The sequence below is a fragment of the Medicago truncatula genome, chromosome 2 (assembly GCF_003473485.1).
Source record: "Medicago truncatula cultivar Jemalong A17 chromosome 2, MtrunA17r5.0-ANR, whole genome shotgun sequence".
NCBI classification, from domain to species: domain Eukaryota; kingdom Viridiplantae; phylum Streptophyta; class Magnoliopsida; order Fabales; family Fabaceae; genus Medicago; species Medicago truncatula.
Window position 1 is genome coordinate 16,699,769 of NC_053043.1, and position 13,239 is coordinate 16,713,007.

Genomic DNA, 13,239 nt, shown 5'->3' on the forward strand with positions numbered 1-13,239 from the left:
TCTTTTGAGTTACTCTTAGAGTGATCTCTTCTCATTCTAATGCTATCCAGATATTCCTTCAATCTAATGGATCCCTTTCTACTCAATCTAATATGAGAACCTTTTACCTTCTCATCTTCTCCAATCGATAATCATCATCAATATTTACAATATTCTCCAACATAAGATTATTTTTTCTAACAAAAGTAACTTTTATTTTTGAGGGAAAAACAAAAGTAACTTGATGTCACGCTATATTCACAATCAAGACATAATAAACTACGCAACTAACCATTTTATGGCAAAAACTAATCTTCTTAAACATAACATCTGTGAATCTGAGACATAATATTATTATGCATGACCATTTAAACTTTTACATGCGGCTACGACCAAGTCATATGACAAATTATGCACAAGGGCACGCTCATTTGGTACATAGGTTGGCCTATGTCTATGCTGCTGGTATTTTGTCCCTGAATACAATATATATTCATTGGTCTATTCCATGACCAGCATCACTCAGAGAACACACAAAACAAATGCATTATTTCTGAAGAAACATACACTGTCTCTTTTGAATGGTCTATTGTCACCCTAGTAACTAAAGGCACGCTAGTTATTTTGGTCTCTGACCTATTTTGGTACCTCATATATAGACACATAGGTAGGCTTTAGTTTGTTTTGTTCCATTTCTTGCTGTCCTAACAAATCATGTTATGCTCAACTGAGTCCAGATAAAGCTTTTTGTACATCAATTATCATATTCGGACATATATTTGTGTGACCATCTTTGTGCTACAATTTTCTTTTATAACTGTCAGACCAAAAAGTTTGCAAGAGGATTCCTGGAAATAGATACAAATCTTCAACATGGGGTTGATTCGTTTCAATTTATATATTATACATACTAACGTCCAACATGATTTGTTTGTCTATTTTTCTTGATGAAAATAATAGAAGTTACAAAGACTTATTTGATTATTTTAATAAAACTCAAAAATTTGATTTACAAAGACTTATTAAATTTCAATATCTCACTTGATTTAAAAACTTTAGCTCCACCCTCTTCTACAAGTCGGCCATAGTTTTTCTCTTCCATTTTTTCCATTGAGAGAGGCGTTTTTGGGTCAATTATTGTAGAGCAACATTGTTTATCTTTCATGTCTTGTTCAAGTATTGTTAGACCATCGTCGATCCAGTGCAGATCCAATCAAATTAAGACTTTGACGTCGTCAACATGATAGATCTGGAGACATGAGTATTCCGGAGGCTTAAGTATAGTCATATTTGTATGTATATGTACTATGTCGTCTTATATTATTAACATAGATGTTGTGAGTTTGTTCGCAAATTCATCATTTTTTTACCGACTTTAAATTTGTATTGTATCAATGAACACTTTTAATTTGAATGAATGAATATCATTTATTTTTGTCAAAAAAATCACATACTATGAGTAATAAATTGTAATAAAATAACATTAATAGATAAAAATAAGATAACAAAAAATTCAGTGACATATTATATAATTAAATAAAGGCTAAACATATTTTCGTCTTTTTTTAAATTATCAAAATTCCCATCATCAAATTTAATTTTAGCATTTATTTTGTGTTGAAAAATAAAATAAAAATTGACGGTCAACTTGCCATGTTTATATATATATATATATATATATATATATATATATATATATATATATATATATATATATATATATATATATATATTGTGTTTGATAAATTTGGGGTGCCATTTCACATGGGAAAGGTTAATCCTTTCCCACCATGGGAAAGTTGGATTCAATGATTAGATTAAGTGAAAAACATATTCTTAACATGCTCTCTCAACACTAGATTTTTCTTCACACTATCTTCCAACAATTTAAAATTCTGAAAATTAATTTTCAGAAATTAAAAAAATTAAGATTTTTTTTTTTTGAATTCTGTAATTCATTTATTGAATGTTAGAATTTTTTTTTTTTTGAAAAAATGAAAAAAAAAATTGTTCAAAATTTTATTTTAAAATATTTTCAAAAATCTTATTTTCCAGAATTTTATTTTCTTAGAAAAATAAAAAACTTTAATTTCAAAATATTTTTTTTTAGGATTTTTATTTTATTATGAAATTAAAAAATATATTCTTTTTAGAAAAATAAAAACTTATCTTAGTTTCCAAAATTTTATTTTTATTGAAATAAAAAAAAATTCCAACATTCAATAAATGAATTACAGAATTTAAAAAAAAATTATCTGAATTTTTTTATATTTTTTTAATTTTTGAAAATTAATTTTCAGAATTTTTAAATTGTTGGAAGGTAGTGTTAAGAAAAATCTAATGTTGAGAGAGCATGTTAAGAATATGTTCTTCACTTGATCTAATCATTGAATCCAATTTTCCCATGATGGGAAAGGATTAACCTTTCCCATGTGAACACACACCTAAATTTGGCTAAGAGATGTTCACGATATAAGTTCCATTTGAAGTTTGTTTAGCCTTCTTATTCTTAACAAAGTTGTCATGTCTACACTTCCACAGGTTTACTTTTTTTTTTTTTTTTTTTTTTTTCAGAATTATATATGTATCATTGATAAATAGAATCCTTCTTTAAATTAGAGTTTTGTTAACGAGTGTCTTTAGAACACTCTTTAAGGATTTCAAAAGAAGAAATTACTTTATATAAATATCAAATATTTTGATTTTCAATGTATTGATTAAACTTTTTTTTTATAAAAATTTATTATTTAAGAGTGTCCTGGAGATACTCGTTAATATTTTACTTTAAATTTATTGTATGTGAGGATTATGAGAAGCCTAGAAAAATTCATTGGGTTAAATGAGGTCAGGTGTACCTATCTAAAGTAAGAGATGGGTAAGGTGAGCGTCACATGCAAGCTTTTAATTACGCATAATTAGAAAAATATTGTTGGAGGTAGAGAAGAATGGTTTGTTGTTTAAGGATTTACCAAGAAAAAATATGAGTTGTCAAATGGTGGTATGATTGCAAGTTCAAGTAGAGATTTAGTGTGGTGGAGAGATATTCAAAGAGGATATGGAACACATTTTAGAATAATCAGGTTAATTGGTTTTCAAAAATTTGGATTCGTAGTGTTGGCATAAACATTATATTACTTATGTAATTCATGGTATTTATTGACTTATTTTACAACATCATACAAATATGCAATTTTTTTTTGAGCAACAAATATGCAATTATTGTAAATATTATAGTACCAAGATTATATAAGCATTCCTTGCACATTTACTATTATTATTTTTCAACACAGTGTATCTCAATTAAAATAAGAATGAAAGTTTCAAGCATTGAACCTAAATAAGAAAAATTAGGGCCTTCGCCAACCGAGCCAAACACTTGCCCAACAAAGCAAGTCAGTGACCAAAAAGTGTACATTATGTGTAGCTAATTTCTCAGTTGGGATCAAGTGTAATTAGTTAGGAATCTAATGTAAATATTTGGTATGACCGGATATAAATAAATCCACTTTCTTTATATTTGTGTTTTTATTACTATTCTTAATTCTTCTTTGATGTGCAATCCTAGATTAATCTTTTGACAAGAGGCGTGCTAGACATAGACATCCCTTGTAAGGGAGATGGGTAAAGGCACTTGTATATTGCAAGATATCGCGCTAGGTTTGCAACCATGTCTGAACTTCATGCTTCTCTTTTAGCTAATTGAACGAGACATCAAAAGTTAAAAACTATACTTGCTCGCCAAACACCGAGATCTAAGGATGAATGGTGAAGGTACAATTGGAACAGGAGGAGCTTATAATTGATCAAGGACATATATTAGTGAACTAACTAATGAAACTTAATTCCAACACATTTTGTATATCGTGTGTTTCACCATAATCTGACAATAACCACCTACAATAAACTAAACACAACCACCTACTAACTATAAAACTTTTATCATAAAATAAAATGAATAATTAATTAATCAAGTACTTCTGGATACGATAAAATAAATATTTTGGTGCCACATTGCTACAGCAGATTCCATCAGTGTTAAGGGATTACTTCAAAATATTATATAAATTGGTTATTTATAAAAATGCTAATGTTGCTTATATGATGCTGAATTATGCAGAAGGGGGGTCATTGTTGTTTCGGTGTTAAGGTAGAGTTGTAGACATATGTTGGTTCATTTGGAGGAGGAGTTGATTGTGGAGTGCTCATTATTGATTGGTAACTTTGTGAGAACAACCATTTCATATGTTAGTCGCCATGTTTTAATTTTATTCCTCCATGTATCGAAACTTTTGTTGATTTATAAAATGTGTTAAGTTTGGTTTGTTAAAAAAAATCATCACCACTTCATCTCCCCATTGAGAAAGTATTCATTCCAATTAGCTTGAAATCAAAACAAAGCATGTTTATACTATATATTAAGAGAAGACATGATTTTAAGCTAGCTTGTTCACTTTCAATTCTACTCTTAAACAAATTTGACTATAAAAATGCCACATTTAAGGTATCATTCAAAATGATAAAAATTTATATTATATTTGATATATTATTGAAGAGTTTGTATCAGATGTTTCATCATGATTGTTATCAATTTTTCCTTGATCTGATGGGGATTGTGGTAAAACAGCGTTTCCATCTAACCTCACATCGGGAATGTAATCAACAACATGAGCGCTAGTGGCAAGACTATACATGTTTGTATCTTCTATTTCTGCATTTTCTATTGAAGAAGTAAGAGGGGCAACAACAAATTTAGGGTTTTTCTCACCCTGATTAATGTTTTTTTTTTTTTTGTTAACATAGCCTCCTGTGCTTTAGGTTTATCCTTCTTGTTACTTGCAACAATTTTTTCACGCTTTAACTTGTTACATTGAGATATGTGATGACCTAAAGTCTGATAGCTGTGACAATATTCAAGATGTTTTTCATAGACAACACCAACATGAAATGGAAACCCTTCCCGCTCGACTAAAACATTGTCACAAATAGGTTTTGATAAATCAATATCAATAAGCAACCTTGCATAAGGTCCAAACACTCTATTTCTAGTAGGTTCATATAAAGTAATAGGCATACCAATAGCACAAGCAATTTCAATTAAAGTTTCTTGTCTCAAATAGTCCCGAGGGAGATCAGTGAAATGAGTTCAAACATGGGCATTATATTATTTCTGAGAGCCAAGACAGAAGTCAGGAACACATTGCGACAATCGAAGGATTCCAAATTTGAGATTCTAGAAACTCGTCGACCAAATTGAGCTCATTTACTCAATAGTTTAGAAGATAAATTCGAAGAAACCTTTTTCCATTGTAACAAGCTTCCAATTATTGATTTTCTAGAGAGGAACTAAGGTTTCTTGTAGCTGTTTTGCAGTGGGAGATTTATCTCCTTTCTTAAAAATCAACCTCCCATGGAGGATATCTTTGCATTCTTCAATTCCCTTGGTGTATTCATCCTCAGAGATTTTGATTGAAATTTAGTCACCTTTCATACAAGGTTGGGGTAAATCGGTGCTTGTGAAATATGTGTTGTTGCTCATTTCTTAAGCAAAGAATAACTTCGATTGTGCAGTGAAGTTTCTAGTTATAACTTTAAAGATTGTATCAACAACACTAACAATATTGATTGCTTTGGGAACCAAGCTAGCACTCGACCTTTCGACTTGCACAACCGGTCTACTGAAAGCCAAGTCAAAAACAATATTCAAAGGCGCACACATAGGCATGCTAGCAAGTTCATTCACGCTCAAAAGAGAACCCGACAAGCATAATTATTCTTCCATGACGGACAACAACCAAGAAACTAAACCGAAGAAATTCAGAAATTAAGCAACTCAAAACATATCACAATTTCACCAACAACCAGAATCCAAATCAACAACACGATTTCTTGTCATAAAGCAGATCGAAGAACCCAACAGCAAAAATTAAACAACAGATCCAGAAAACCCCAACAATTGTGAGAAACCTTACCACCGTACAAATATGACCTAACATCGTCGAAGAAGAGCGATCGCCAGAGGGATGGAGGCTATTGAAGGTGCCGACCCAAGGGGTTCTGTTACTGTTATGTTCTTGGTAGATTTGATTGCGTTTTTGTTCATCTCGTTGAAGTCATGTTACTGTTCCTTCTGTCTCGCGTAAAGGAATTGTCTTCTCTATAAAAAAGATAAGTATAGTTTGTTATAATTTGAAAGTACAAAATATCTATCCCTATAATTTTAATTAAAATTTCATAAAATCTAATGCTCGTAATTTATACATATGAACAAATTAAAAAGAACAAACAGACGAGCACAAAGTGTCCATCTGAACGCTATTATCGATTATTTGAATGGAATTTTTTTTAAGAAGCCATGACATCCATTCACAAATAGACCATGAGCTCTAGTGCAAGCCAATTTTAAATGCAAATTGAAATCCACTCTTCAATTTGTTGAACCAAGAAAGAGAAAAGACCAATGGGAATCAACATGTAAGCTTCCAATGAACAAGTATGATGTGGTTCGAGGCCGTTCTGAAGTGAATGTCTAGCATAAAAATACATGGTGGGGATGTTTGCTCAAAATAGAGTGAGATTTAGGCCAGGATTTTTAGCTTAGGGCTAGATTGGGTAATTATGGATTTAGGTTCAATTTCAATTTTTTGGTACAATAGTTTCTCATAATCATATGCTTTATATTGCGGTTCAATCAGCTCGAGGTATCATTCTCTATAGTTGTGCATAAAAGATATTTGGTTCACACCAAAAATATGTTTAAGACATGTTTAAGAAGAAAAATAAGTGACCAACTTCCCATGTAGATAATGATATTTTCTACATTATCCTTAGATCAATTGGCGTAATTTAGCCCTATCAAAGAAAAATTATCTTTTCTTCACCTTTTTTCTTACAATCAATTACCATTTTCCTCTCAAGAACATCAAACTTCTTCATCTCCTTCATTCAACATGTGATCTCCTTCTCATTCGTTCCAGAATCGAATCATACTTATCATTAGGGGTAAATTAACCCAATTCATCAAGGGGTAACGTAGGCCCCACGGATAGAGTTTTTTCTTACAATCATTTATCATTTTCATTTCAAAAACAACAAACATCTTCATATCCTTCATTTAACATGCAATCTCCATCTTCTTCGTTACATTATTGAATCATATTTGTCATTAAAGATAAATTACCCCAAATTGGTGAAGGGATAATGTAAGCTTCACTTGTAGATACTATGTAATATAAAATGTACGTGTGGCAAGTCAACCTAAAATAGACTGTATAGACTACATTGGAATAAGCGAAGGAAGAACATATTTTATAGAGCAACAGGCAGTATAAAATGTTAGAGAAGAGGGTTCATTTTATTCGAATTAACAATTGTTAGTGTTACAAATGGACATATAATCTAATAAAATTAGTCCAAATAAAACTACTAAAACTAATACTTTGTGTGAAATAGTACATAGTCTTTAATTTTATTAGACTACTTTTTTTACATTATTTCTTTAGAGACACTAAAAAATTAATTCTGCATCTGCCCCTAACTAATAAAACTAAAGCAGACTTTTTAAAACAGAGCTATTTTGTAAAAATAAATAAAACACAGCTATTTAACGGATTGTTATGCACTTAATTTAAAAAATCAACACAGGGATAAGTTTTTTCCTTTCTTTTTTCTTTTTGAGGAATCAGAGTGGTAAGGTTGTAAGCTGTACACTAAGATAAATGTTAAATAGGTCCGCTGCTATAAAATAAAGGGTTAATAGGTCTTTACCTTCTATGATATAGGTTATTTTTGATTTTTTTTTTTTGTAAAAATCTTATTTTGATTCATCCTCTGTAAAATATTTTTGTTTTGATTTACCCCCCTAATAGGTCAAACAAAAACGAAAATTTCTTGAAAAAATAAAATAAAATTGGTTTTTGTTTGACCTATTAAGGGATAAATCAAAACAAAAATATTTTATAGGGGATGAATCAAAATAAATTTTTTACGGGGGGAAACCAGAAATAACCTATATTACAGGGGGTAAAGACCTATTAACCCTAAAATAAATCTAATCAGATGAAACAAAATAAAAGGCCAAACTTCATGAAATTGTCATGATTGCAAAACTACTCGTCACCGCTTCATGATTCGAAATAAAACATATGTTCAACTTTTATAATTTTCTTTCTCATACTCACATTATAATTTTATTCTCTCTTTTCATTGTTTTTATCCAATGAAAAGAGAGATAAGAAAATTGTCACAAAAAATTGTATGAAATGGTTATTCAAATATCATTACTCTTTATTAAATGGGGCTAACCGATTTAATACAAAGATTTTAAATCGATGACCCAACTTATATAGTTTCCAAATCGGATTGAAACATACTCATTTATTAAACTGGACGGGGCATCGATTTCAAAGGTTTTTTTTTTTTTTTTTACAAATTTCAAAGGTTGTTTCTAACCGATCTAAAGATAATTTTTTGTACACCATGTTTAACAAAACAAATCAAACAAGTATCAATATCAATATTTCCTAATGAAGTTGTTGCTCATTTCCTTTAGTTTTTTTTACCCCTTTTAGAGACAAGTGAGTTAGGGAACTTAGACACTTAAGTTGGACTGTTGTATGGGATTTCTTGTTAGGGAGGAATGAAATTATTTTAAAGATGGTGCTTCTCACTATAATGGAGTTGTTTCTTATATAAAAACTATCTCATGAAGTTGGTTTATTATTAAAGAGGGAAAGGCAGAGGGTTTACAATATTTTGACTAATTTTATACCAATGTAGGTTGTCTTTGATCTTTTTGACACAATTACTTTCACGCATGCGTTGAGCTAGAGTACTACCCCCTTTACTTGGTAATATATATATTTTTTCTTATAAAAAAAATATCCAAAATCTTTACTAAAATTAAATAAAAGGGACAAATTGAACTACAACAAAGGAGTACATAATAGTGATGTGATAGAGAACCACCATTCACAAATTAGAGGCAGAAGAAGGACACATGACAATGAACCATGTATTGTTCAAAGACAACTTGTGACGACGTACAAGAATAATAGTGGAGTTGGAAGCGTTATAGTTGCATTAATTGTGGATTAGAATAAATATGATTTTAGAGTAATGAAGAGAAGGCAGACGAATAAAAAAAAAAAAAAAAGCGTTTTACATCTGTTAGTTAAAAACAGATGTAAAAAGTACTTCATAGATCATTTGATCTAGGGGTGTTCGCGATGCGGTTTGGTTCGGTTTCAAGCATAATAATCATCCAAACCGCGAGAGAAAAAAGCATGCGGTTTGGTTTGGTTCGATTGATTTTTAAAAAGTCATCCAAACCAAACCAAACCAAACCAATGCGGTTTGGATTGGTTCAGTTGATGCGGTTAATCGCGAGATAAATAAAAAAATTACATTAACTCTAATATTGCCAACTAGTACCAAGCAATTTTAATTATTCAAAAAAAGAACTTGAAGTTCCAAAATAGCATTACAATACCAATAAAAGTTATTTATCTAAAATAACATTACAGTACCAAAATAATATTTAAGAACCAAAAAAGAAGAACTTGGGCTTGGGCTTGGGTTCACTTTGGTATTGGGCTAGTACAGTACTTACTTAGTTTAATAACATTGAGTATTTTTGTGGTTTGGTTTGGTTCAGTTGCTGAGATGCAAACCGCAAACCGAACCGAACCGCGCGGTTCAGTCTAAAAGTCATCCGAACTCATCCGAACCAAGTGCGATTTTTTGCGGTTTCGGTTTGGATTGGTTCGGTTTGCGGTTTTTCTATTGGGTTGGTTCGGTTTTGAACACCCCTAATTTGATCTAAAATATATTTTAGATTAGTTAATAAACAACCAATGTCAAAAGGTTTGTTTATTTTTTATTTTCATTTACATCCATTGTGCATCGAACCGACACCACAATTAATGAGTATAATAAATTTTAAGGGACATTTAGTTAACCGGGTCTAGGGATGTCAAGGGACAAGAAGTACTCTCTAATAAGAGTTTATAAAGAAGAAACACCTCTCACATTGGATAGATATGAGTCTATTATTGAAAAAAAACTTAAGTCTTACGTTGGATAGATATGATTTTCTAACAAGAGTTTATAAAGAGGAAACACCTCTCACATTATAAATCAATTTTGTACGGATTAGTTAGATCCATAATATATAAATACTAGAACATATATTTATAGATTATTTTAGCAAACTGCTTGGGAAAAGGGCCTCTAGTCTCAACAAAACGACAAGAGATTCCCACTTACGGATACAAATTAATTGAGATCCTTGATTAGAATGAAGCGATATTTGTTCCGATTGTTGCACTGAGGCATGGCAAAATCACGACGCGGTTCAAGGTGAGGGAGAAGCTACATACTAGAGCCTCTAATTTTCAGGTTGAAACAAATTGGCCGCGAGAATGGCTTGGCCACCGTGGTTCAAACACAAGCTAAGCCAAAGTGATCTACATCTACTTTTGTTATTTTTGCGTATTAGGTGATTAATTAATATAAAATCGCAAAAAATTCAACATAACTTACTTCAAAAAGGTAATCTTTTGTCCTTTTTCTTTTTAATGGAAAGAAAATGTTGAACATCTTTTTATATCTCTCGATCAATAAAATAAAAATGCTTTTGATGGTTAAGTTTTTATAATCCACTGACGTAGAGACAAAATGGAAAGAGGAAAGTAATATTCTACCATGTAGTTGTGCATTTCACCAATAAATCTCCATTCTTTCTATATTCTTATTTTATGGACAGCTTTTCTAATTAAATAACACCACTTTGATTATTTCTATGTGTCTTTGACAAAAAGGGTATTCATATGTTATTAAAGAGAAAGAAAGGGATCAATGACTACATTTTTATGGGGATTAGTGAACAAAGAGAGTGGAAGCAATGATGGGTTAAGTTGGCATCGTTTTGCATGCAATATAGAAAGATGAGTAGAGAATGAAAGGAACGTATTTTCACAACTTTTCCTTTTGTTGTTTCTTTTACTTTCTAGGCATTATGGTCACCCACTTTAATCACTATCTTATAATTCAGTAATAAAAGCTTACTCCTCGTCTTTCCTTTTACCCTGGTTTTGCTCTTCATAATACTATTTGAGAATTGTTGTTGACACATTGCATAAGGCTGAGACACACGAGTAAAATACATTTTTGCCTCCTCGACAGTTAATTGTCAAGGATTTTCTGCTACAAATCTGGCAAAAGTTCTCTCATCCATTATTCATCTCATCTCATCTTCCAAAATTTCAAATCTCTCTCACAAATCTCTTTAAAAAAACCCAACCAAATTTATTCAACAAAATCACAAGTAAGTAATTATAATGTTATTAACTTACATTTTAGTTATTATAAATGTTTTTATTTGTTAGTTTTTTAGTAGATTTATTATTTTTTAGTTTTTGAGTAGATTTACATGTTATAATTAATTTTTAAAGTAGATGTTAGTTGATTAATGTTGTTAAAATATTTGCATGATGTTTATGTTATAATTTAGAATTTTAGGGTTATTTATTATTTTGGTGTTTTATATTTATTTTTTTATTTTAGTTTTTAATTAGATTTACATGTTATAAATCATTTTTAGATTAGATGTTAGTTGATTAATTTAGTTAAAATGTTTGCATGATGATTATGTTATAGTTTAAAATTTTAGGGTTATATTTTAATTTGGTGTTTTATATTTATTTTTTTATTTTAGTAAGAGTATATGATTTATTTTAAGAGTAAATATAAGTCGAATAATTTTGTTATATTTTATGTTATAACAAAAAAAATTATGTTAAACATAAGTTGAATGATTTATGTTATAGTATATGATTATTTTTTTTATTATAGTAAAAGTATATGATTTATAATTTTAGGGTTATTTTTATGATTTTTAGAGTCTATGTATAATTTGCACATCAAGTGTTTGATGAAATGTTTGAATGAGTTTTTCATCGATTTTTTTTTATTGGCTTAAATGCTCTTTTGGTCCCTTAAGTATTTATTTGGGATCGCTTTGGTCCATAAGTAATAAAAGGTCCGTTTAGGTCCCTTAACTTTATTTAAAGTATCGGTTTGATCCTTTCTGTTAATTTAATTCAAAAAAAATGTTAAGTTTAGGGACCAAACTAATACTAATTAAATAAGATAAGGGATCAAAATTTAACATGTTTTTTGAATTAAATTTTTTTAATAAAGTTTAGGGGCCAAAACAGACCTTTTATTACTTATGGGACCAAAGCGATACTAAATAAATACTTAAGGGACCAAAAGTGCATTTAAGCCTTTTTTATTTCTTATTGTGTAGATTTGAAACAATAGCCGGGTGGATCGACGTTCATGCACAATTCAACGGCGAAGAACCTCAGAGGTTGAAGGTTCGGTGCCTTGGTGTAACATTAAGAGGTCTGAAGGATGAACTGACTGAATTCAACCAAGGAGTCAACCCCAGAGACACAAGGAGGGTGGAACACGTTCGGTATAAACGTCCAATGCTCGACGAGGGGAGAGTATCATTCACTTGGGTGGAATTAACGAGCGACGAAAATGTGTCGAGCATGTTTTGGGAGCACATCATGTTCCATTGGATCGAGATATGCGGGTGACGTTGCTGAGATCAACTGAAGATATCATCAAAAGCTTGATTCCGCTAGAAGATCTTCATTAGTTAGGGTAAGGTGCATTCCAACTGCAACAATTGGCTTACCTCTGAAATGGGGTAATTCAAACTTGCCAAACGGCCAGGACTCAAGTATTTCGCTCGGCATTCATGTTTTTCCTTTGAAAAGATTAAATTCTTGTTAGAATGGTTTAGATGAAGGTATTAAGTGTCAAGGAATGAACCTCATTTCGTTGGCAATTGAATACCATCATCTAAAGCAAGCCTAACAAAAATTTATTCTTTTCAAAGGAAAACATGAATGCCGAGTGAAATGTTTGAGTCATGTTGTTTGGCAAGTTTGAACTGACCCCATTCAAAGGTAAGACAATTGTTGTAGTTGGAATGCACATTCCAACTGCAACAATTATCTTACTCTGGATGGGGCAATTCAAACTTGTTAATCAGCAGGACTTCAGCATTCGATAAGTGTCTTGAACGCTAGTATTCAAGTGTCAAGGAATGCACCTCATTCTTTTGACACTTGAATACCAGCGTTCAAGATGTTGATTGAATACTGGAGTCATGCTGGTTAGCAAGTATGAATTTGCCCCGTTCAGTGGTAAGATAATTGTTGCAGTTGGAAGGTACATTCCGAAATG